Source organism: Leucopleurus acutus (assembly GCF_964270905.1).
Source record: "Leucopleurus acutus genome assembly, chromosome: 7".
NCBI lineage: Eukaryota > Metazoa > Chordata > Mammalia > Artiodactyla > Delphinidae > Leucopleurus > Leucopleurus acutus.
The window spans coordinates 75,838,139-75,863,663 of record NC_139150.1 but is presented as its reverse complement, the minus strand read 5'-3'; the positions used below and the strand labels follow the sequence as shown (position 1 = coordinate 75,863,663).

The window sequence follows — 25,525 nt, the reverse complement described above, 5'->3', positions numbered from 1 at the left end:
ATTTTGTTAGTTTTGGCTGCATCGGGTCTTAGTGGCGGCGTGCGGTATCTTCTGTTGTGGCGCGTGGGCCCTTCGTTGTAGTGTGAGGGCTTCTCTCTAGTTGTGGCTACACGGGTTTTCACTTCTCTAGTTGTGGCGTGTGGGCTCCAGGGCACGTGGGCTCTGTAGTTGGGGCCTGTGGGTTCCAGACTGCGTGGCCTCTTTCCGTTTGCCGCACGTGGGCTCTAGTTGAGGTACGCGAGCTCAGTAGTTGTGGCGCGTGGACTTGGTTGCTCTGCGGCGTGTGGGACCTTAGTTCCCTGACCAGGGATCGAACCCACATCCCCTGCATTGGAAGGCAGATTCTTTACCACTGGACCACCAGGGAAGTCCCTGGAAGAGTCCTTTTACCAAGTGGTATATTTGGCTGCTGCTTTAGGGATCCTCCTGTGCTGCCTTCTTCTTCTTGGGTTTTTCTTCTTGAATTATGGGGGCCGGTGGGGGGAGGTGTTGTGGCCTCTCACTTTAGATAGCTAATAAAATCATTTAATTCATGGCCACCTTCGTATTTCTTTGGATTTAGCTTCTCGTTGGCTGGAGAGAAGCAGATGGTAGGAAAACCTCTAACTTCATATGGAGAAGGCACATCACTGGCTGTGGCATCCATCTTGGCTATGACAATATCTGGGTCTTTTCTGAGCTTCTCTCCCAGTTCTTTATACTTAGGCTCCAGATTCTTACAGTGACCTCACCAAGGAGCATAAAGTTCAATCAGCACGTCTTTATTTTCATCATTCACTAGTTCATCAAAATTCTTTGCTACCACTACCTTTACGGGCCTATCAGTGCTCTCTGGGATAGGCTCAGACTTCAGGTATCTCTTCAGGTTACCATCAAAGTAATCCTGCAGGAATATCTCAAGAGCCTTGCCGTCACGCGACAATTCCTCCTGCATGACAAGCTTCTCTGCTTTTGCGGTTCTGATAGCAACAACGGCAGTCTCTCCAGTGGCACTTTCCAAGCCCAAATCAGAAAGTTCATGGCTAAAGGCTTTGCAGCTAGCTACAGCAAAGTTGAGTTTCTTCCCAGCATCCAGGAATTTCTTTGCCACCGTCATCACTCTGTTTCTCCAGTAGTTGGAACGTTTAGCGTGTCCTTACCCTGTATCAAATGTTTATTGTCTTCTGTCATGTGAGGGCAGATACCAAAAATGTTTTCCTGAATAAACTTTTTTAATCTTTCCACTGGTCATCTTCTGTTCTGTATATGCCACAGTCTTGTCCTCAAACTTGCTCATCAGATGTGAAGGACAAAACAAGGTGACACCCTCTCCATCATCATCATACTTGTTCACCAGAGACTCAACATTGGTGTGTGCAAATTGGTAGTTATCTCTCAAGTTGCTGGCTGCTTTTTGAAACTCAGAGCGAGCTTCACTGAATAAATCTTTGAAAGAACCCACTACAGAAGCATCTTTGTCAGTAAGGAATTTTCAGATTCTTCCTCAGTCCTGAGAGGAACTGAAGCTGGTCCAGCCTGCTTCTTCAGGTGGCTGACAGTTCTGTCAGCAGTCCTAGGCCCATCATAGCACCTGAAACAGAATGTAAAACTTTTCAAGAATAGTGCTTAAGTAAATAATGATTTAAAATTAAAATAATTCTCCTCTACTGTGAGTCCTTTTTTCATTTTACAGACCGCCGCATTTACTTTGTTACGCTGAGGATAAAATACATCCTGTGGGCATGTAAAACGCAAAAAGAAAAATGCATGCATGAGCTATTTTCATTAATGATGGTGTTTTAGACGTGTCTATATAGTCTTCATAATTATTTTAATTACCATGTAATATTTTGCTGAATTAATTTTATTATCTATTCCTGTAATCTTGGACATTTATGCTTTTTTTCAGTCTTTTGGAATCATAGATAGCTATTCTGTGCATAGGTTTTTGTTTCTGTTGAATTATGCCATGAGGAGAAATTCTGGAGTCTAAATTGGGATCAGAGTATATCCATCTTTATTATTCTTAACATATTGCCTTCCAGAAAGAATGTATCAATTGAAATGATCATTGTAAATAAGTGAAAACAACAGCTTCCTTACACTTTAACCAGCAATGGCTACCATTTTAAAAATTTATTAGCTACTTAAACAGGTGGTTAAAGGTATCTCCAGGCTCCATCAAGGATGGTCTTTTCCCCTGTTTTTCTTTATTACTGATATTTCTCTATGTAATGTTTGTGTTAATGTCATGGCTTATTCGATTTTTAGGTTTTGAGCTTTTCCTTCTGAAGTTGAATGAACTCTTCGTATATTACAAATGTTAATTTACCTGACATTTTCAGTACAAATATTTTTCTGAATCAGTTGTTTTTATAGGACAAAATTTAATTTACAACATTTTCACTTACAGAGGCTTTCAGTTTCCGTATATTCAGTAGTGGCAACGCATCCATCCCTCTGCGTTTCCTCAGCGGATTCTTGTATTGTGTAAGGTGTAGCTCTAACACTTTGGTTTTCTAAATTGTCCTATTTTATCTTAATGCAACTTATTAAATAAGCCTTCTGTGTCCCTCTGTTTGGGAAAACTGACTTAGCTTTCCACATATGTTTTGGGTTTATTTCTAATGTTTCCACCTTTTCCTGTTGGTGTGCCTTTCTGTGTTTCCGTCAATACCACAGTTTTAAGTTCTAATACTTTTGTATAAGTTTAATGTCTGATATGGCTAGATTTCTTTCTCTTTTCTCATGCTTGGATTGTCTATCAGAGTTTTGCCTTTTCTCATATTTTTCATACAAATTTTGTTGCAATTTAAAAAATCATATTGCCATTTTTAAAATTTATTTTATTTATTTTCGGCTGCATTGGGTCTTCGTTGCAGCGAGCGAGGGCTACTCTTCGTTGTGGTGCATGGGCTTCTCATTGCGGTGGCTTCTCTTGTTGCGGAGCACAGGCTCTAGGTGCACGGGCTTCAGTAGTTGTGGCACGTGGGCTCAGTAGTTGTGGCTCTCAGGCTCTAGGGCACAGGCACAGTAGTTGTGCCGCACGGGCTTTGTTGCTCCGCGGCATGTGGGATCTTCCCAGACCAGGGCTCGAACCCATGTCCCCTGAATTGTCAGGGGGATTCTTAACCACTGCGCCACCAGGGAAGCCCCATGTTGCCATTTTGATTGAAATTGTGCTAAGTCTGTAAATATCCTTGGAGTGAACATGTAGATTTATGATTTCCAGTCTCATCGAGGCAAAAACTATACCTATTTAATTTTTTGAAAACTTCTAATAAGGGTTTGTAAGTTTCCGTAAAAGACTTCTGCTCTTACTTTGTACAGCATAAACCTTAGTGTTTTAGATTGCTTTTAATAAAATAGTAATGGCTAACTATTACTAAGCATGTAATATGCACCAGACACTATGCTAAGCGCTCTGTATATATTATCTCATGAAATACCTCTGTAAGGTAGCTACTGTTATCACCATAATGCCTGTGAGGAAGCCGAGGTTTATGCTGGTCACGTAATTTGTCCATGGCCACATGGCTGTTAAACGGTAGAGCTATGATTTGCACCCAGGACTGTCTGACTTCAAAGGCATTGTTCTTAACCACCATCCTATACTTGGTAAACTGGAATTATGAGCTAATGAAATTTAGCGAGAATAAAAGCAGAATTCTTATTTCAAGTGGATAAGAAGAGAAAGGTCAGTGTCTGTTCAGAATGTGAAAGAGTTCAGACCTTCTATGGAGTATCGACTACTAAAGTGGCACGATTGCTCTAAACAAAATAATAAAACCCAGTTCTTTGTTAATGGATCTATGACGTCAGCTTATGGAAGGGGATAGTACCAGTGGATCAGTATCTAGAATGCTGTGTTCTCAGCCCCCTGTTTTGAGAGTGGTCTTTATAACTGGGAGTTTCAGGAGGGGATGATAATGTGGTAGATAAAGAGGAATTATGTAGAATAAATGGTTGAGGGATGGGAACTTTCAGCTTGGTTAAGAGAAGACATCTGAAGAGTTGTCTGGAGCAGGAAGGAATAGTCATGTGGTGAACAAAGGTTTCAAGGAAACATATTTTGACTCCAGTAAATTCTTATAGAATTAGCCTGTCCAACAGGGAAACTGGCTTCCTTGCAATTTAGTGAGTGCCTCATTCATTGAATTATTTGAGCAGAGACCAAAGGTTACAGAAAAGTGATTTCTAAATTGCAAAAGAAGTTGATGTAGATTAATGGTTTTTAAAGTGCAAGTCCAACGACTGTAGAATCAGCCAGAAACCACAGTTGTTAGAAATGCAAATTAGAGGACCCCACCCAAGACTAACGAATCAGAAACTAAGATGAGGCAGCAGTCTGTGTTTTAACTAGCCACCCAGGTGGTCCCTGATGCATGCTAAAATTTGAAAACTACTAACCTAGATAAAGTCTAATGTTTCTTAAAACTCTGAAGTTTAACTCTTCTTACTGTTTGTCATGCAGTACACTTTTATATCGGTCAGTGTGATACTAATCGTGTACTACACCTAAGGGAAGTTCATTGTTGAAATAACAAAGGGACCTCATTATAAAGTGGTCCCAGTAAATGGTTGGAGGTCTCTAATACGTGCACAGCAAGCTGTATCCACTAGTAAAGGCATGGCATACCCTCATTATATGTGTATTGTTTTTCCAAGGATAGATATGTAAATGCAAATTATCATACTAGTTTCATGCTTTTGTTTTCCTCATCAGAGTGAATTGAAGTCCTCTGGAGGTGGTTTGGAGTAGATGGGAAAAACTAAATTTCTTATAGCTGGGAAACAGTAGATGTTGAATTCCCTTTGCCACTTAGCCATCTGTTTCTTCCACCGTGTTGTGAGTTCCTTTGGCATTGGGAGCATATCTCATCCATCTTTGTATTTTCCATGGTGATTAGTGCAATGCCTGTGAAACGTTAGTGCTCAGTCATTGCTTATTAAATATAATGTATTTAAGGTAATAAGTTCTCCAAGTTTCAAAATATGTTTTTCATACAAAATCAAAGTATTGTGATTAAATAAAACAGAGAAGACTAGAACCCAAGGCTGCCCAAACCAAACACAACCACTATTTCCATTTTGTAATTTGGACAAATTTACATTTATTCAGATTACATTTGTAATGACTCTCGATCTTTTCTCCCGTTTTCTAAAGCTTCGTTTTACATGGTTATAATCATACTTGGCGTTCTGCTTTTTTCCCTTTTCATTGTAGATTAGGGCATCGGATTATACGATACACTCACATGTGCAGAGAGAATACAGAGTTTTAAATTTCTGGAGCTAACGATCTTTCTCATCGACCTAGTAGGTAATTGGAAAAATTGGCAATTAATGATAGCTTAGTCTTTTCCAGCTAAACAGTCTGTATCTGTGAAATAGTAAGTTCAATTGAGTTTATTGCAGAAAAATGCTCAGTGTTTCAGATTTCTGTCCCTCGTCTTCTTTACAAGATGGCATCTGGGTGGGGATTTTGGGGGGTTGGGTGGAGTGGGTAGGTGAATGGCTTATGTGAGACCATGGTGATGAGGGAAGAGGTCTCAGGCGTTTCCATCTATTCCGGTGCCCGGCTTCTGCTGGTTCACTGGCCTTCTCAGAAACCCCACATTCACTCTCCTGAGCCAATTGAGACATTGGGGCCCCCAGAAGGGATGCACACGCAGTATTCGGAGGGAGTCAGAACTGTTTTAAGGTCATCTGTCTAGCCATATTCATCAGTCAGTTTTACACCATCTCTCCTGCATTACCTGGGGTGCCGTCCTTAGTTGAGGTGAGATTCTTTCAAATGGAGAAAAGGCAACAGATGCTTTCAACTTTCTTTATCAACTTATGCAAGAGTCTCCCCACCCTTAAAATACCTGCCTCAGAGAAGTCAAGACACACGAGCTTCCCACCTTCTTCCCCAAATTCTTCTCCCTTCTTGTTTGGACTCTCCCCTGTGTCAGCACAGATAGAACAGTTCTTTCCTCTTCCTGTCTGGTTACAACTACCATACCATACTATTTTGTGTTTTTTCTACACTTAAGAAAATGAAACCAAACCAAACAGAGAACACTTTGGTAAGGCCAAACTCTTGATATGAAGGAAAGAGAACTTTAAAATTTAGAAACCCGTGCTGTCGCTCCACAAACCTGGCTTTCAGATTGTCACTGCTCTTAGGAAAGTCTGTTGTGAGACTTAAGGCTGACCCATGATGCCATGATGTATGAGGCAGTCCCCATTCTCTGCTTCCCTGAAGCACCAACCTCATTGCTCAGCTGCAGCCTAACATGATTTTAGGGGGAAATAAAATATGTCCATTAAAAATTTATAAGTATTATATATATTAAAATGATATCAAAACACCCCTGTATGCTCTGGTGTTATGTAACGAGCACTGTGATTGGAGATGTATGTACTTTATTTAATCCTTGGGTTTAATTTATTTAATCCTTTATTCTCATTTTACAAATAGATACATTGAGACTCAAAAATAAACCTTGCCCTAGGTTTCACAGAGAGGGCATTCTTTCAACCACATTGTGCACAATAGTTAACCCAATGCATACACCACTGTTTATTTAACCATTCCTCCATATTTAGACATTTAAGTTGCCACAGGTTGTTTTTTTGTTTGTTTGTTTGTTTGTTTTAACATCTTTATTGGGGTATAATTGCTTTACAATGGTGTGTTAGTTTCTGCTTTATAACAAAGTGAATCAGTTATACATATACATATGTTCCCATATCTCTTCCCTCTTACTTCTCCCTCCCTCCCACCCTCCCTATCCCACCCCTCCAGGCGGTCACAAAGCACCGAGGGGATATCCCTGTGCCACGCGGCTGCTTCCCACTAGCTATCTACCTTACGTTTGTTAGATACAGGTTGTTTTAAAGGCAGATTTGTACCTCCTAGTACAAGGACCCGGAGTTTAGAATTCAAAGGCTACTTCAAACCAGATGGGGAAAACGTATAGATTAAAAGAAAGCTAAAGTATGTATCAACAACCAGTTGCAATGTAATAACCTTAGGTGAATCCTGATACAAACACAATGTAATGACAACAAATAGAATCAATTGTAGAGGCTTAGGTGGAGGTCGGGAGGATAGAGGGAATGAAATTGGCCATCATTTGATCATTGCTGAAGCTAGATGATGGGTACTTGGGGGTTCGTTTTCCCATTCTTTTGTATATGTTTGAAACTTTTCATAAAGAAATGTTTTCTAAAATGGAATAGGATTCCCTACGCTTCCTGAGTTTTGAGCAAGGAAGAGTTCTTTTTCTAATAATATTAAGCAAATACGCATTTGTATGATTTTGGTTCCAGTCTCCAATCCCCCAGCCCCCTACCCTCAACCACATTCCTCTTACATACTATATAGCACTTGACAAATTTCTCTTGGGTGAGCCATGTCAGATGAAAATTCTTCTTCATTGTGGGGTAAAAAGAGGTCATCCGTGATCTTGAGTGATGTGTGTGTGTGTGTGTGTGTGTGTGTGTGTTGAGGGCACACAGTCAATGCAGCTGGCGAGCACGGCAGTTCTCTGAAACAGTCCCTGCCAGAGCCTCGTTATCCCACTCCATGCTGCAGTTTTATCATGTGTCTGAGAAAGTGTTTCCTCTGCCAGGCAGGAAGGAAATTTGAAAATAAGTGCCAACTTCTAATGCCCGGAGGGCATACACTGGCATCTCCTTTTCTGGTTGGTGAAGCCAGGATGTGCTGCAGAGTGTCTCATTAACACCAGGGGCTTGGCCAGGCAGGGTGCCCCAGTTTGAGCATGCATGCTATCCGGGCACAGTTTTTATTCGATCTATGAAATGTGCTAACGTCACGTTGCATTAGACCCCCGAAGGGAACTTGCTTTCTTTAGAAATGTTTACACTGTTTCCTCCCCTCACCTCTCCCTGTGCTACTGAACCAGGTATCTGGCAATTCCAGCCCCACTGACATGAGAGGAGGTAACATTTCATTCATCTCTCTTCCCCTCTCAATATCATTCAGAATTGTCATTCACATAATCATTAATATTTGTTAAATGGAAGAAGGGGGAAAGGGCGCAAAGGTAACATACATGGGAGAGAAAGTGAGGGACAGTAAAGAATGTAAGATATTGTTCATTGCAGAATATGAATGAACAAGTACATTATCACCTTGAGATTCTGGTGGGATTCTGAAATGGAGACAAAATACTAAAAAATAGATTAAAGATGTGAATTTTTCTATAAAGAACACAATGAAATTCCATGTGTAGGGGGAAAAAAATCCCTTGACTTTTATAGCTTCTTTTCATACCCAGTACAAACTAATTCCAGGATTCAAGCGTGAAAGATGGTGGCCTTTGGTTATGTCACCTTCTTTAACATCTCTACAAAATTCAAAGAAACCAGAAAAATGTCATTAAAAAGATACCCATTACAGTCAAAGACAAATCTCATCATCAAACTCCCAGTGTGTACCAGGGACTTTTTCATATCTTTTTCTCCCAAAACCGTATCATTGGCCTTGACAGTTTTATGCAAGTTGACAATTCAGTAAGGAGCACGTTGATTTCTGTAGAGGAGAGCCCAAGGGGCAAGTTATAGGTGATGAATGTGGTGGAGATTAAAAGGTAGTAATGAAGTGAATTTTCTGATCTCATTCTTTGAAGAACAGCCATTATCAGGAAATGCTTCAGAGTTTTGAACTGAAAGCAAATGGAAGAAAAGGAAATATGAAATGCTCAGTTTCTGTCTTATCTGTATACACCATTTTTACCAGTCTTAGGCAGGCTCTAACATTTGTACCAGCACTAAGCTGGGTAATTCACACACTTAATTAAACCCTTAGAAACATGTACGTAGGTACATTTTATTCTCCCCACTTTCCAGTGAGGAAACAGTTTAGAGAAGCTTGGTAAATTAGCTACAATCATAACTAAGAAGTCACAAGGCTAAGCTTCTAACGCAGCTCTGTCTGAATGTAATACCTGTTTCCTTTCTACTGTACTTCACTGACTCCGTTACTGTAAAGGAGATAGTGCTAAAGTAGTTTGTGGTTTTAGAAGAATGTTCCAAAATGTCAGTTCTTGTTACTTATGGTTGACGCCTATGTCTTACACGCCTTACTCCAGGCATTAGGGAGTTGTAAAAGTTTCCATATTGCAATAATTATAACTGGAGACTTGTATGTTGTAGGGTGAGGTGCCATGGCACGGAAAAAGTTCATAACTTATAGTCTGTCACTAACTATTTGTGTGGCCTTGAACAAATGTCTAAATGCTCTGAGCCCAGATCATTGCTGCCAAATACAAGATAATTTATTAGGTTAAGTCTAAATTATCTTTGTCTTCTGTGATTCTCTTTTCCTGGTTGACGCACTGTAAGTTCCACTAAATCAGAATTGAGATTTTTACTGTCACTGTTTGCAGATGACATGATACTGTACATAGAAAATCCAAAAGAAGCCACCAGAAAACTATTAGAGCTAATCAATGAATTTGGTAAAGTCACAGGATACAAACTTAATATACAGAAATCTCTTGCATTCTTATACACTAACAATGGAAGATCAGAAAGAGAAATTAGGGAAACAATCCCATTCACCATTGCAACAAAAAGAATAAAATACCTAGGAATAAACCTACCTAAGGAGGTAAAAGACCTATACTCAGAAAACTGTAAGACACTGATGGAAGAAATCAAAGAAGAAGCAAACAAATGGAGAGATATACCATGTTCTTGAATTGGAAGAATCAATATTGTCAAAATGACTATACTACCCAAAGCAATCTGCAGATTCAGTGCAATCCCTATCAAATTACCAATGGCATATTTCACAGAACTAGAACAAAAAAAATCTTAAAATTTGTATGGAGACACAAAAGACCCCGAATAGCCAAAGCAATCTTGAGAAAAAAAAAAAAAAAGCTGGAGGAATCAGACTCCCTGACTTCAGACTGTACTACAAAGTTACAATAATCAAGACAGTACGGTACTGGCACAAAAACAGAAATATAGATCAATGGAACAGGATAGAAAGCCCAGAGATAACCCCCCACACCTATGGTCAACTAATCTATGACAAAGGAGGCAAGGATATACAATGGAGAAAAGACAGCCTCTTCAGTAAGTGGTGCTGGGAAAAATGGACAGCTACATGTAAAAGAATGAAATTAGAACACTCCATGACTCCATACACAAAAATATACTCAAAATGGGTTAAAGGGCTTCCCTGGTGGCACAGTGGTTAAGAATCCCCCTGCCAACGCAGGGGACCCAAGTTCAAGCCCTGGTCCAGGAAGATCCCACATGCTGCAGAGCAACAAATGCCACGGCTACTGAGCCTGCACTCTACTGCCAGCCACAACCACTGAAGCCCACATGCCTAGAGCCCATGCTGTGCAACAGGAGAAGCCACCACAAAGAGAAGCCCACGCACTGCAACGAAGACTAGCCCCCACTCGCTGCAACTAGAGAAAGCCCACACACAACAACGAAGACCCAACACAGCCAAAAATAAATAAAATTAATGGATAAATAAAAAATGGATTAAAGACCTAAATGTAAGACCGGACACTGTAAAACTCTTAGAGGAAAACATAGGAAAAACACTCTTAGACATAAATCACAGCAAGATCTTTTTTGACCCACCTACTGGAGTAATGGAAAGAAAAACAAAAATAAACAAATGGGACCTAATTAAACTTAAAAGATTTTGCACAGCAAAGGAAACCATAAACAAGAAAAGACAACCCTCAGAATGGGAGAAAATATTTGCAAATGAAGCAACGGACAAAGGATTAATCTCCAAAGTATACAAACAGCCCATGCGGCTCAATATCAAAAAAACAAACAGCCCAATCAAAAAATGGGCAGAAGACCTAAATACACGTTTCTCCAAAGAAGACATACAGATGGCCAAGAGGCACATGAAAAGATGCTCAGCATCACTAATTACTAGAGAAATGCAAATCAAAACTGCAATGAGGTATCACCTCACACCGGTTAGAATGGGCATCATCAGAAAATCTACAAACAGTAAATGCTGGAGAGGGTGTGGAGAAAAGGGAACCCTCTTGCACTGTTGGTAGGAATGTAAGTTGATACAGCCACTATGGAGAACAGTATGGAGGTTCCTTAAAGAACTAAAAATAGAATTACTATATGGCCCAGCAGTCCCACCGCTGGGCATATACCCAGAGAAAAGCATAATTCAATAAGACACATGCACCCCAATGTTCCTTGCAGCACCATTTACAATAGCTAGGTCATGGAAGCAACCTAAATGTCCATCAACAGATGAATGGATAAAGAAGATGTGGTAAATATATACAATGGAATATTACTCAACCACGAAAAGGAACGAAATTGGGTCATTTGTAGAGATGTGGATGGACCCAGAGACTGTCATACAGAGTGAAGTAAGGCAGAAGGAGAAAAACAGATATCGTATATTAACACATATATGTGGAACCTAGAAAAATGGTACAGATGAACCGGTTTGTAAGGCAGAAATAGAGACACAGATGTAGAGAACAAGTGTATGGACACCAAGGGGAGAAGGGTGGGTGGGATGAATTGGGATATTGGGATTAACATATATACCCTAATGTGTAAAATGGATAACTAACGAGAACCTGCTGTATAGCACAGGGAGCTCCACTTCGCTGTACGGTAGAAACTAACACAACATTGTAAAACAGCTATACCCCAATTTAAAAAAAGAAGATGGGAGAGAGAAACGACTGAGATGAATGTCTTTACTAAAATACCAATAAGTTTGTCAAACTTTAAAAAAAAAAAATTGAGATTTTTAAAAATATGAATGCTCATTTGGGTTGGATTTTAAAAATCTTCTTAAAGTGACCTTCCATTTTAGCCAATTTCTCTTGCTCTCTCTCAGTCTCACACACACACATGCACGCACTGCATACATGTACACACACACACCCAGCACACTCTGTACAATTAGCATTATTATTTATACTCAGAGAAGGGCAGTTCAGAGTTGGTTTCAGACACAAAGCACACAGATAAGTAGGAATTCCAGGCAGTTTAGTTATTCAGCACAACTTGAACATTAAGACAACAGCCCATCTGTCCATCCCACTGTCCTCTACCACCCCTTGTGAACTCATGGAAGGTTGTTGATCTGGACTCAAGTCTAGAATTCTGGCTGCTTTGCTATGAGGCTATATTGGCCTCACCTACCTCCAAGCTCTCAGAAACCAGACTGTGACATGCAGTATGAAGAAATAGATGTTAGATTCAGACATAGCAGGTCTTGGATATTCTTTTGAGAGGATATTTTTTCAGCTGTCCACAGTGGTAACTTTTTGGCATTTCATTGTATATAGACTTTGGGTTCTAAGGAGGAAATGTTAACCAGCAATGCTGTGGCATGATTCCACCTAGTGAGGGAATGAGATTCTTAGCTTGACGAAGTCTTCCTGCCACAGATACTATCAGTATGTGACTGTCTTTCCTGCCAAATTGATAACTTCTCAAGAGCCCACTATGTACTGTAGACATCCCTTTATTGCTATAGCACCCAACTCAGTGCCTGATACATAGTGGCAGTACATCAAGTAAACAGCAGCATGTATTTTGTGGTGGGGTTAAAAAAAAACATGAATTTTGGAGCCAGGCATCCCTGTGTTCAAAGTTCTGGCTCTGCTAATTAACCTGTGTGTTTTAGGAAATGTTGGTTCGATTCTCTGAGCCTCAGTTTTCTTATCAGTAGAATGGGATGAATAAAACTTCTTGGGATGTTGTTTAAGGTTTAGAGACAGTATAGGCAAAGCAGCTATTGAACTGTGGGCACTCACTGGGCAATAGCCAACAGCAGCAATATTGGAGGTAGGCAGGACTAAATAAATGTTAGAACAATAGAATTATTATCAAGAGCTGGGTTATAAACCATTGTGTCATAGTAGAGAAGGAAACTGCCATGAACCTATCAGGAAGAAAGAATTTTTTTCATTTAAAGTACAAAGAAAAGTGTTTTAACAATTAAGAGTGGTCTGTCTTATGAGGTGAGAAGATGCCTGCCCCAAAAAAGGAAAGAAAAAGAAGACTTCAAGCAGTCTTTAAACCAGTAAAAGATGGAAAGGAAGTTACACTGGGCTATTACTGGGAGACTTCCAATTCAGCAGTTTCTCCATTTCTGATATCCGGGTTCATTTTCAGTTGTGAAGGCTTCCCAGTCAAACATGAAGCCATAATGTTCAAGACGGATTATTAGTAGTTTGCCTTTGCTGCACTAGCATAAATTCTTTGGAGAGGAATTGAAAAGACCACAACTAACTTTTAATGAAGCAGTCTGTTTTGCTAACATCAACCAAAAACTAACAGGAAAGAAGGCACAATGTAGTTTGTAAGGAAGGGAGTGATAATCATTCAATATTTGATTTACACTGTAAATGCAAGGAATGGAGGAAAGTGGTTTTGAAAAATCTCCCAGGACCAAAATAAAATTGCTCACCTTATCTCATGCTGATGAGCACATGGGCTCCGGCTTGGCATATGTTTTCATAAACTTCACATTTTCAGGGAGTGTGGCAGATGTGTAAAGAGGAACACATCTGCGACCCCGTGGAGATGTTTTAGCAGAAGGCACAAGGTCGTGGGTCAGAGGGGGGCATCTCCTGGGAGAAAAGACAGCAGAAATACACCTCCTCATGGGCCCCAACACCAGATGAGCAGAGCACTGGCGTTTGTGTCTATGAGGGACCAAATTTTTCATTAGGAAACTATTGAAAGACTAAATTGTTCTCTCTCATCAAATGACGTCAGGATTTGAGATTTGCTGTGACTGAGTTAGCCCTCACTCCCTCAAAGAGTAAACGCTATGGGCTTCCCTGGTGCCGCAGTGGTTGAGAGTCCGCCTGCCGATGCAGGGGACACGGGTTCGTGCCCTGGTCCGGGAAGATCCCACCTGCCGTGGAGCGGCTGGGCCCGTGAGCCATGGCCGCTGAGCCTGCGCGTCCGGAGCCTGTGCTCCGCAGCGGGAGAGGCCACAGCAGTGAGAGGCCCGCGTACCGCAAAAAAAAAAAAAAAAAAAAAAGAGTAAACGCCATGGACTCACAAATATTCTTATCCCTTCCTCTTCTGCGGTGAAGAGCTGGTCCACCCAGATGTGAGGCTGTTTACACACAGGGCCCTAAAGACTTAAATGTGCTCAATGGATTCGTAAGGGACCCCACTTTTATTTTGTCCTACTCATACTTTTACACAGGCGCGTGCGCGCGCGCGCACACACACACACACACACACACACACACACACACACACACACACACACACACACACACACACACACACACACACACACACACACACACACACACACCCCTGCTATGCTTCAAGCTAGCCTAGAAGGCATTTCCTCTGGTGAACTTGACTTCCCCTGCCCCTCCCCACCTTTAATTGTGCCTCTATTATTAGTTAGAATGTGTATGCAGTAATGCGTCTTTTCTTGCATTTTGCCTAAATGAAAATCTCAGGGTCTCCTTACATTTAAATTTTTTCTGTAGAGCTTCAAAAACTTTAACATGACGTAGTCAAATGTGTTGATTTATTGTTGTTGTTGTTCGCCTCGTTTCTTGAAATTAAGGGCACAGCCTCATGCCTTTGAGAAGCATTTATATAGACAGTTACACTTCATGAGTGTCCAGTCGGCACAGCCCCACTGGCAGGCAGCTCGCACTCGGTTTCTAATTCTGCGAAGGGCATGTATATATAATATATATATATATATATAATTTTATTATATATTATTTATTATATATTTATAATATAAATATATTATATAATATAATTAATATATATATAATATATATATATTAACACTTGTTAATATATAGAAGTCCTCTTCCCTTTGCCTGCTAAAAGGATTCTGGCTGTGCCCTAAACTCTTTCTCCTGCCTTGCCTTCTTTCAATGCCAGTCTCCTTTTTTGGGATGTCATGGCACAGAATCATGAAGAATAGTGGTACAGGAAAAGGAAATTCAGAAAGTTCATTCAGAAGAGATTTAAAGGCAAATGCTGGGAAGCAAGCAACCATGGTGTCTCAGAGAAGCGAATACAGAAAACAAATGGGAACTTGAATATATTGCTGTGGTTTGTGAATATCCTTCCCAGTGTTTGAAAAATACAAGTGAAAAAAATCTGTGTTTTTTGAAAATAGATTTTGTTTGTTGGAGTGTTTTTCTGTGACCTCAACAGGGTTCTGTACTACTACGTGTATTATGATTTTATAAGCAGTGCTTTTAAAACTTATGAATATGAGCATGTGCACGTCTCTACAATTTTCTACAATATATGTTCCCAATACCTCATATTCTTGGTTTCCCACATCCCTCTCTTTTTCTCATTAGAGGCCCCTTCTGGTCTCATAGTGGTTTCCTTTTCCCCATCACCTAATGAACAGTTACTTAAATGAACCATGATAAATGTCTGTCCTGGCATGGTCTCAAGTTAAATTCATTATAAATGTTGGGTTGCTTAGGCTAAAATGCCTCTTATCATCTCAGAAAATGAAATTGCAGGCTCATTTTCCAGAAGTAGCTAAGGAAAGCTTGCACTCATCAATCGTCTCACAATTAGGGTGGAGCTGCCTGGTGGTTAAGAGCTCAGCTCTGAAGCTCCTCCCCCATGGTTCAGCCCTAGTCCAGCTACTACTGTCTGTTTTTAATCTTGGGAAAGTTACTTGACCTTGCCATGCCTCCGTTTCCTCACTTAAAAAGAGAATATTTGTAATTCTAACCTCATGAGGTTGTGGTAACACTGTAAATGAGTTCATTCATGTAAAGAACTCAGAGTAGCTGGCACTTAACAAAATAACTGCCCCCCCCATACACAAAAGAAAGTAGAAGTTGTCCTGGTTACCAAAGGGGAAAGGGGGGGGGGCGGAGGGATAAATTAGGAGGGTGGGATTAGCATACATACACTACTATATATAAAATAGATAACCAACAAGGACTTACTGTTTAGCACAGGGAACTCTACTCAATATTTTGTAATAACCTATAAGGGAAGAGAATCTGAAAAAGAATATATATGTGTCCATATATATATGTGTGTGTGAGTGTGTGTCTGGATCACTTTGCTGTGTACCTGAAACTAACACAACATTGTAAATCAACTATTCTTCAATAAAAAGTAAAATTTTTAAAAGAAGCTGTCCTGCAAATATTACATGAAAAGTTGGTAGACTTGAAGGTGACCCTATTCGGTGATTCATATTTGAGTTCCTGGGTTCTGATATGTCCGTTCACTCATTCCGTGGTGATTCATTGAGCCCCTGCCATGACAGTTATGACATTATGCCAGCAATCATGGCACAAAGATGAATAAGACACAGTTGTTGACCCTAAAGAGTCCCCAGATTACAGAGGGAAAGAGCATATAACAAACAAAATGTAGCAAGAAAGTGCAAGAATTTTTTTTTAAGCCTATAAGGTACAAAGCTCATGCAAAACAAGGACCAGGTAATATTGTCCAGGAACTCTAGGAAGACTTCCTAAATGAGATGAAAGATTAGTTGAGTTGTTGAAGGGTGAACAGGCACCCACTAGGCAAATGATTGGAAGAAATCAATTGCAGGCAAAGTAAATAGCGTACACAGTTATCGTATAGCAAGCAATTTAGTCTTACTGGAATATAGAGTTTGAGTCAAGAAATGGGAAGAGATGGAGCTAGACCAGTGGGTGGGAGCCATGAAGACCTGTCAGCCCTGTTAAGATAGATCTAAGTCAGAGAAGGCTGCCGTTTATTACACATCTAGTGTGTATGTAAGTAGGGCCCCAACTCAAAGTTGCCTCCATACCCTGAGCAGACTGCAGTCGTGACCAGGCAGTTATTTAGTTATATCCATACTCCTCATTTTCCTGCATTAGCACCATTTGAATGGAGTGCTTGAGTTTGGAACCTTGGAAATAGGAATTCCTCTAGAATAAGCAGAGCAGCAGCATGAACGAATTACACACAGATATATCAAGATGTGTGCAGAGGCCCTGACAGAACTATTTGCAATAAGCATTACACCTTTCCCATTTAAACACCAATTCCTCATTTGTAGAGATTAATACTTTTCTAACTTCTGGATCCAAGTTTTCATTAGAACCTCTTGTCCGGACTAAGCTAGTCATCATTTCCTCTTTCTAGAAATATTCTGGTTTCTCACCCTTCTCCTGAATTTTTTTAAACTAAGTTGCTAAGGAGCCTTTCCCTTAACTTGTCTTCCATCTTACACACGTGCCTATTTGCGTTTTTCCATTCATGCTATTTCAGTACAGTGCTGAAAGGGAACCACTTCCCTCCATCTAATTAAGTACTTAGGAGGCATCTTGGTTTAGGTTAGGTTGCACCAATCTTTGGGTTAACGTATTCTCACTTCACTTGTCTTTCTTCGTAGCTTTCCCAAAGCAGCACTTTTTCTTTGGACACTTTTCTAATGAAAACCATTTTTTGCCAAAAGATTATTACCTTCATCGATTACAAACTCTGCCCCCAGCCGTAGGTCTACTAGAGCTAGATTGATAACTTCAGTCTTTGTGGTTTTCCGGACAAGCACAGTTTGGCTAACCAGGAGCCCCTATAAAGAACCTGGCTACCAAGCTAAAGCTACTTCTGCCCGGGATGTCACATGCGTCCAGCCTGTTCTAATGGTTCCTCTTCTTTCCCATGACCTGGGACACTTCTGTACCCTGTTGCTTTCCTAAAAAGAAATAACTAATTAGTTAATTGCTGGTAAGAAAATTGTCTGCCTCAGAACAGCATGTCATTTCTACATGGTCTTTGTCTGTTTTCCCTTTCAAAAACTTCCCTTTTTGCCTACAAAACAAGACAGTCTTGTTTAATACGTGATGCTTTGGCTTCTCTTATAATTGTTTCCTCCCCAATAGAAAATCCCTTTGGGGCTCATTTAAATTCTTTAACTCTTTCCTGACATTCAGCAGAGAGGCTTCCTAAGAAAGCACTTTACTAAATAAGTAAACTATATTCCTATCTTTGGCATTGTTCCAACAATAATTTTCAACATTGAAGGACAGATATTGAATGACCACATTGGATCAAATACCTGATGAGTCAGTATTAGTATTGTATATGCACGTGTTGTGTAGTTTTGCTGTTTCCATTCCATTTAAATAATAAGCAATTCAAAGCAAGAGGATATATAAAAGCCAATAATGATAAGCTTTTACATTCATATAGACCCTCCTAACTCTTAACAAATACATTCTCAATATACATACCCCTACTGTGGTGTCAGCTCTGTACATTGGAAAGATTGATGTCACTTCAATTTTTATGTCCTAACACAGTCTTAGAATTTTACTAATAATGTTGCCCCTGAAATACATGGAATTATTCAGGGGAAAGTCAATACGATATGTAAAGTAAATGCTTCAACTGAAGACAGACCTGTATAACATTCATTAATTATGTGAATGGGTAATGTATAATAGCATGTGTGGTTAATTATCAAATTATGTTGAGTTTAACAGAAATTCTACTAGTTCATAGTTGCTAACACTGGATTCTATAATATACTGTAGCATACCAGAAACACTCTGACAGTTGTCAGAGGAAGTCCTATTAACTGTGAAAGGCCTTCATAAATGAGACACTGCCCTTGAAATTATTGAATTGTTTTGAGAAAAGCATTTATAGCCACAGCGAGAACACAGGTTCTGAATTCAAAGTAATATTTAAAATACGCCCTATAAGAAAATTTATGGCTTTATCCACTTTGCCTATACAAGTCCCTCTGAAGCATAAATCATAAAACAGAGAAAAAAACACGTATCAGCTGAGTAGCAGAGTGCTGACAAGAACTAGGAAAATAAAAGCAACTTCAGGCCATTTATACCCAAACACCCCGGAGGGCAGGTGCTGTAAGTTAGTATGTAATTGTTGCTTGAGAAAATATTTGAATATCCAAACAGGCACTGGAGTTGCATGGATGTAGTTAGGTCTGTGGTTTGCAATATCTGTGGAACGGGAAGGGGCTCCAGGGCTCACAGCTAGCCACAGTCACCCTGCACCCTTAATGTGCAGCTCATCCACCTGAAATGGTAGTTTGGTTCTGCTTTTAAAGACTGGAGCCAAAACAAGTCAGAGGGGGAAAAAAATGAGTTCTGAAGAAGAGAAGATAGCAATTACTAGCTTAAATATTGTTTTTGAACTCATATGAGAAAAATGTCAGGTCACTGGCTATCCTCCCTGAGAACTTGTTCCAGGAGATAAATCCTTGGTCTTCAAGCCAAGGAGATGGGAGGAACTCTCTGTTTGTTCTGTGGCCAAGAGATGCTATCATTGTTTTCTAGGCTGATTCGCAAAGCCCTCTCCTTCGAGTATGACACATAAGGATACTTGAGTTCATTGTGAGTTGCTAAAATGCTAGGCTTCTGGAATACAAAGTAAGGCCAGGCTGAGCTTTGCTAACAAGGATCTCTGTAAACCCTCCAACGAACTGCCTGGAATATATACGTTTCAGAAAATTGACAGAAAATGCTCCCTAGCAAGAGAGCTAAATGGAATGGGCTGCTGGGGAAACATTCTAAGTAGGAACAGGATCCCAAAGCAGAATTTCCAAAGGAAAGAAAATGAATAATCAGCCTTCTCCCTTTCACAGCTGCCCCTCTCCCTATTCAACAACCGGCAAAGGAGCCGTGTGGTTACAAAATGCACACCCGGGAGTGGAGTAGCAGCTGGTGTGCAGGCAGCTGAACGCCCGGCAAGCCCTGGCCCCAGGAAACAAACACCTCCCAGGTTTAAGGTAGAGCAACAGGGGAAATGAAGCTGATTCACTTGGGAAGAGCCTGCTAAACTATGGGGAGGGCCCAAGACCTCCAGAGCCAATGAGGCCTCGCCAAGGCATCTCGTAGAAGGAAGGCCTTCAGACGTTCATAAAAATGAACTGCACCTTTTTAGAGAAACTGATACTTAAAGTTGTGTTTACAAGAATAGAATCCATCAGTGCCCAGGGGAAAGTGATGAGCGGGGTGGGGCTTGGGGGGAGAGAGGGCAGGGAGTGTGAAATCATCATGTGCTAAACAAACGTCCTTCAAGGAGACGAAACACACGACTTGGGCCACATTCACACCAAGCTCTGACTAACTGAACTCAGCAAAGTCTTCTGCCCTCTTCCTAATAGATTTAGCAGATGATCCTGGTTATTTCTTAACACTTCTTCATATTTCACAGATGAAACAAGCTCATGCAGAACGGTATTAATCCTAGGTGGAATAGAAACACTTGAAAATTTTTCATGTCATTGTTGGGATTTTGCCAATATGAAAGGAATTCATTCTCAAACTATAAAAAACTAGGAGAAAAAAAATCAGTCCATGATTGTTACTCAATCAGGTCCGGCTGCTCGCCACTCAAAAAATCAATACGAGAGAGAGAGACAAATGTTGGTAGAAGAGAAAGGTGCCTTTAATCAGAATACTAGCAATTTGTGGAGATGGTGAACTCAGTGTCCCCCAAAAACCACTTCCGAAGATTCTGCTGGGCCATGAAAGTTTTAAAGGGAAGAAAGGAAGTAATCTCAGTTAATCATTGAGATGCGGGGGTGTCAGACTTGTCACCCTCCCCCCACTGCGGGCAGCCTCATCGACTCATTGTGACCATCCTCTAGATGTTACCGTGTTCATACAGTTTGGCCACACAGTTTTTTCGTGAGATTCCTGAAAGGGAAGCTAGGGAAGAGATCTGGTCATCATTTCTACTTCTTTGATCTATGGGAAAAAAATGACAGGTTAGGCAAGGTATTGTATGATTAAAAGATCTGAAAGGCGTGCTTGGGCTGGAGATAAGTAGAGCATGCGGGTCCTCAGTTTAACAGTTAGTTACAACATAACTTTGCTAAAGTGACAAGAAAAGGGCCTTCCTGCTGAGGGCAGTTTCCTGCAAAGAGCTGCTTACATGATGAAGTTCCTTAATTGATATCTTGATGTATTTACTTTCTGGGAGCCTTTTAAAATTATAACATGGCAACTTACACCCCTACTGCTATGCTTCTGCCTACCATTAACAGAAGTACGGCAGAGCAGTGAGCCAGTGCAGATGGCAAGAGCAAGAGCCTTGGATGACTCCTAATACAAGATCCTTTGCCTAAAATTGCCAGTGTCTCCAAAACTCTTCAATGAGCATTTTGTTTAAAGAACGAATAAATAGCTATTTAGGGTAACACACTGGGCTGGGCCCAGTGGACGTGTACAAAGGGAGTACATGCGTCTATCTTCACATGTACAACTGAGGTCGCATAAGTAACTAAAGGGGTTAAGGAAGCAAAGGCCGAAGGGGACAGGCTTTGTGTTGTCGGTTGCAGTAGTCCTGGCTTCTGTCGATGCCATGTTTTCTAGTTTGCAAGCACATTGCTCATCTCAGTGGAGAGCTGCAGGACAAATAATCATTCATTTGGACAAATAATCAGAGAAAGGATGAGGATAGCAAGAGTGCTCTCTCCTGAAACGTTCAGGCTCAAATCTCTTTCTTACACAAGAGAAGGTGAAGCTTGATGAAAGGCTTCGTTTTAAAATTGTACCCTTCTTTTTTTTTTTGCTGCACGCTGTTCCCCTCATGTCACTGGCACTAGATGACTTAACCAACGTAGAACGTTCAGATGGCAGTGTTTGTTCGTCATGACGTTGTAGGAGCGTGTTTCTGGCAGGATCTCCCTATGTCAGTGTATATTCAGTAGTGAGTTACAGGTTCTTTTCCCTGGATTCCAGGTCTGTCACCCACTAGTTCTGTGGCCTTGGGTGGGCTGCTTGACCACTCTGGGTCTCACCATCTTCACCTGTAAAATAGGTTAAGAAACTCCATTCTGCCTGGCTTGGTGAGCTACTCTAAGACCCAGTGAGGACTTCCCTGGTGGCGCTGTGGTTAAGAATCTGCCTGCCAGTGCAGGGGACACAGGTTCAATGCCTGGTCCGGGAAGATCCCACATGCTGCGGAGCAACTGAGCTCGTCCACTACAACTACTGAGCCTGTGCTCTAGAGCCCACGCGCCACAACTACTGAAGCCCGCGTGCCTAGAGCCCACGCTCCGCAACAAGGGAAGCCACCGCGATGAGAAGCCCGCGCACCGCAATGAAGAGTAGCCCCCGTTCGCCACAACTAGAGAAAGCCCGTATGCAGCAACGAAGACCCAACGCAGCCAAAAATAAATAAATAAATATATTAAGGAAAAAAAAAGACCCAATGAGAGTGCCTGAAGGCACTGAGAGATGGAAGATATTTCTGTGACCTGCCCCTGAGTTATAACGGGATCCACACACACAGAGTCGAGTGCCTAGAATCATGAGGTGTGAGCACTTAGTTATGTGAATCACATTGAATTGTCAACAGGGTAGGAGCTTCCTCTCCCTCCCTGGCGGGAGCCTTTCTATAATCAGCATTCCTGCCGCCCAGGAGGCTGAAGTGGGGCTGGGCAGAGAGAGTGAGGGAAGTGTGTGGACTTTTGTAATACAAATAAAACAACAAATGCCTCCTCAGACAGAGCAGCAAGAGGAAACAGCCTGCACCTGGCCCTGTGTTTTTATCATGTTGTTGATGTTGGTTTTTCCCCCCCAAAATTGGAGTAGGCCCTGTGTGGAATTGTGAATGCCTGTACACCTACTTCATGACAGGACGGCAGAGCAATCTGTTTTCAAAGGCCAAGAGCTGGTTGGATTTTTTTTTTTTTTTCTACCCTCAGCTCTGCAGTTTTTCTCTCTCTTCATTCCAGTGAGGCTTTTTTTTTTCCCATGATTTTGAGTCAGCAGCCTGCCGGTAACAAAGGTACCCAGCTGTTCTCTGAGTTCTAATTTCAAAACTACAATTAGATATCATCTCACACCAGTCAGAATGGCCATCATCAAAAAATCTAGAAACAATAAATGCTGGAGAGGGTGTGGAGAAAAGGGAACACTCTTGCACTGTTGGTGGGAATGTGAATTGGTACAGCCACTATGGAGAACAGTATGGAGGTTCCTTAAAAAACTACAAATAGAACTACCATATGACCCAGCAATCCCACTACTGGGCATATACCCTGAGAAAACCATAATTCAAAAAGAGTCATGTACCAAAATGTTCATTGCAGCTCTATTTACAATAGCCCGGAGATGGAAACAACCTAAGTGTCCATCATCGGATGAATGGATCAAGAAGATGTGGCACATCTATACAATGGAATATTACTCAGCCATAAAAAGAAACAAAATTAATTTCCAAACAACTTTTAGTAGGTACTGCCCACCTTCCCAGCTGTGGGCTGCCTCAATAGCACACCAGATTAAAGGTATTTTAAGGAGGGTTCTGAGGATTATGGTGAGGTGTGGTTTTGCCCAATAGTTTTAAGAATAGAATCGCTAATATCTCCCTGTAGTCATTTGTTTTCCTTTGATAGGTGAGTGTGTGTTCTGGACAATTTACTGCAATGCAGACCTGAAGGGGAACTGGCAGGGTTCTCCCAGATGTACCACAGCAGCCCTGGATAGGCAGTAATCATAGCTGACGCCCGTGAGCAGGTCATAATTATCTTAACTAATCCCACCCCAACAAGAACGCTGTGTAGCAGATGTCTCATTGTCCCCATTGTATAGATGAGGAAATGCAGCTTTTGGGAGGTTAAGTAACTAAGGTCACACAGGAAGCACATAGCAGACCCCAGGTTCCAACGCAGGCAATCTGACTCCGTCAGAAGCCATCTACTTCTACTGAAGTGGGTAGAAGCACAGACTGACTGCTCAACTCGTGCATAACAAAGTAAAACATGATGGGATGATCCCTTTTTCTTTAGCGAGTGTCCCCAAAACCTAACACAAGGCCACCACTGATGTTTTCAATATATCAGAGAAATCACACCTCTATAGGATCTCAGTCTCTAGGAAGAGTTATTGCTTTTTCCATTTTAAAGACTCATTGATTAGCCAAGAAGAAGGTTGAATATGGGGAGAACTTGACCCCACACTCTAAAGCTTCATTAAACTAGACTCCATTCATTACTATCATAGAATCAAACATCAGAATCAAAAAAGTATGGAAGTGACTGTATGATTTAAGTCCTTGTGTTCAAAAAGAAACCTCTCTCTCTCCCCCTCCTCCACTCCCTCAAGTGCCCCATGGCCCTGGGAAGTTCAGCAGCTTGTCAAAAATGCACAAGTAAATTCAGGATTCAGAATTTCTGCATATCAAGACAGGAGTGTGGGCTGAACTTAGGCTTTGTACTGACTAGAAGGTAATGTTTGCTAAGCAAATTAATCAGGTAAACACACTTGCAATGGAATATTTAAGCTAGTCAAGAGAATAAATTGCTTCCAAGCATGTATTCACATGCAAATGATTGATATACTAATTTTAAGTCACTCTTATCTTTTCATTAAAGGCTGCTCCCTTGAGGACCTCTGTTAGGTACAACTTTATTAAGTAAACATTCCTGAATATATCTATCTTAGGAAAACAAACTGTCTTAATTCAGATTTTTCATTGGTTCAGACAGACATCTGGCCCTCCTACCCCCAAACCCAGATTAAATATTTCACCCGGAAGTAATTATTGAGTGCCTCCTATGTGTCAGGCCCCGTGTTAGGCCCTGGAAATCCAAAGGCGGATAAGATATGATTCCTTTTAGAAAAGGTCCATATACGTTGAATTTCCTTCTTCTCAAGACGTCACAACTTTTCCATTCATGAATGCTTAAGACCACATGGGCAGCCCTGGGGTGTGGGGAGAGGATTAAAGAATCACCAGATGATACCTAATTTCCTCTGAACAACGTGATTCCAGATTCATCTGTACTGTGTGGACCAAATAGGTTTGTCAACTGCCATGTGTTAGTATTATTACATGTGAAGAAATTGAATTTTAATTCCACCATTGGTATTGCAATGTAACAAATTAGAAAGGCCCAGTAGAAGGGAGGGCCTGATTTTGAAAGACAACAGTGTCTCTTCTAGTCAATATCTTTGGGGACTGAGGGATCCTGTGACAGAGGCTTTTAAGCACCAAACTTAGTGTCATGGTATCCATTCTGAATTGGAATCTTTTTCAGTGGATAAAGTATACTTGCCTACACTGTTGAGCAGCATATGTTGACGACTTCTATCCTTTTGGTTGTTCAGCCCCAAAGTCAATCTTGGGTCCTTTCTTCTTCTCCCACTGCCTATCAAGTCTCCCTCATTATATATTCAGAATCTGACCACTTCTTACCTTCACCTCCATCTGCTGGTACAAGCCACGTCATCTTTCATCAGCATTATTCCAGTAGCCTTCTAAAGTTTCTGCCCTTCCCTCCTTAGAATCTCTTGTGATCCTTTGAACTTGTAAGACGTCAAACCCTGCAGTGGTTTTGCAGCTATGTCCAGCTATGTCCAGGTCACGTGGCCTACGGAGACCTTCATGATTTGGCTCATCTCGCTGACTGTCTCCCCCTGTGCCCTCTCTTGTTCTCGCTGCCCCCTGCTGTTTCTCAAACAGGCCAGGATTGCCTCTATCGTGGGGCCTTTGCATCTTCTGTTCCTTCTGTCAGAAATAGTCTTCCTCCAGATATCACCCCCTGCCTCACTCCCATCAAGTC

At 41.1% G+C, this 25,525-nt stretch overlaps 1 pseudogene across 1 annotated transcript; it reads right to left on the bottom strand.

Moving 5' to 3' along the window:
* Positions 1-414: 414 nt before the first annotated feature.
* LOC309964583 (protein disulfide-isomerase A3-like) lies at positions 415-25,192 on the bottom strand (annotated as a pseudogene). Its single transcript has 3 exons — positions 25,159-25,192; positions 15,287-15,371; positions 415-1,570 (listed from the first exon to the last, which is right to left on the bottom strand). The product of its transcript is annotated as a protein disulfide-isomerase A3-like (transcript).
* Positions 25,193-25,525: the final 333 nt, after the last annotated feature.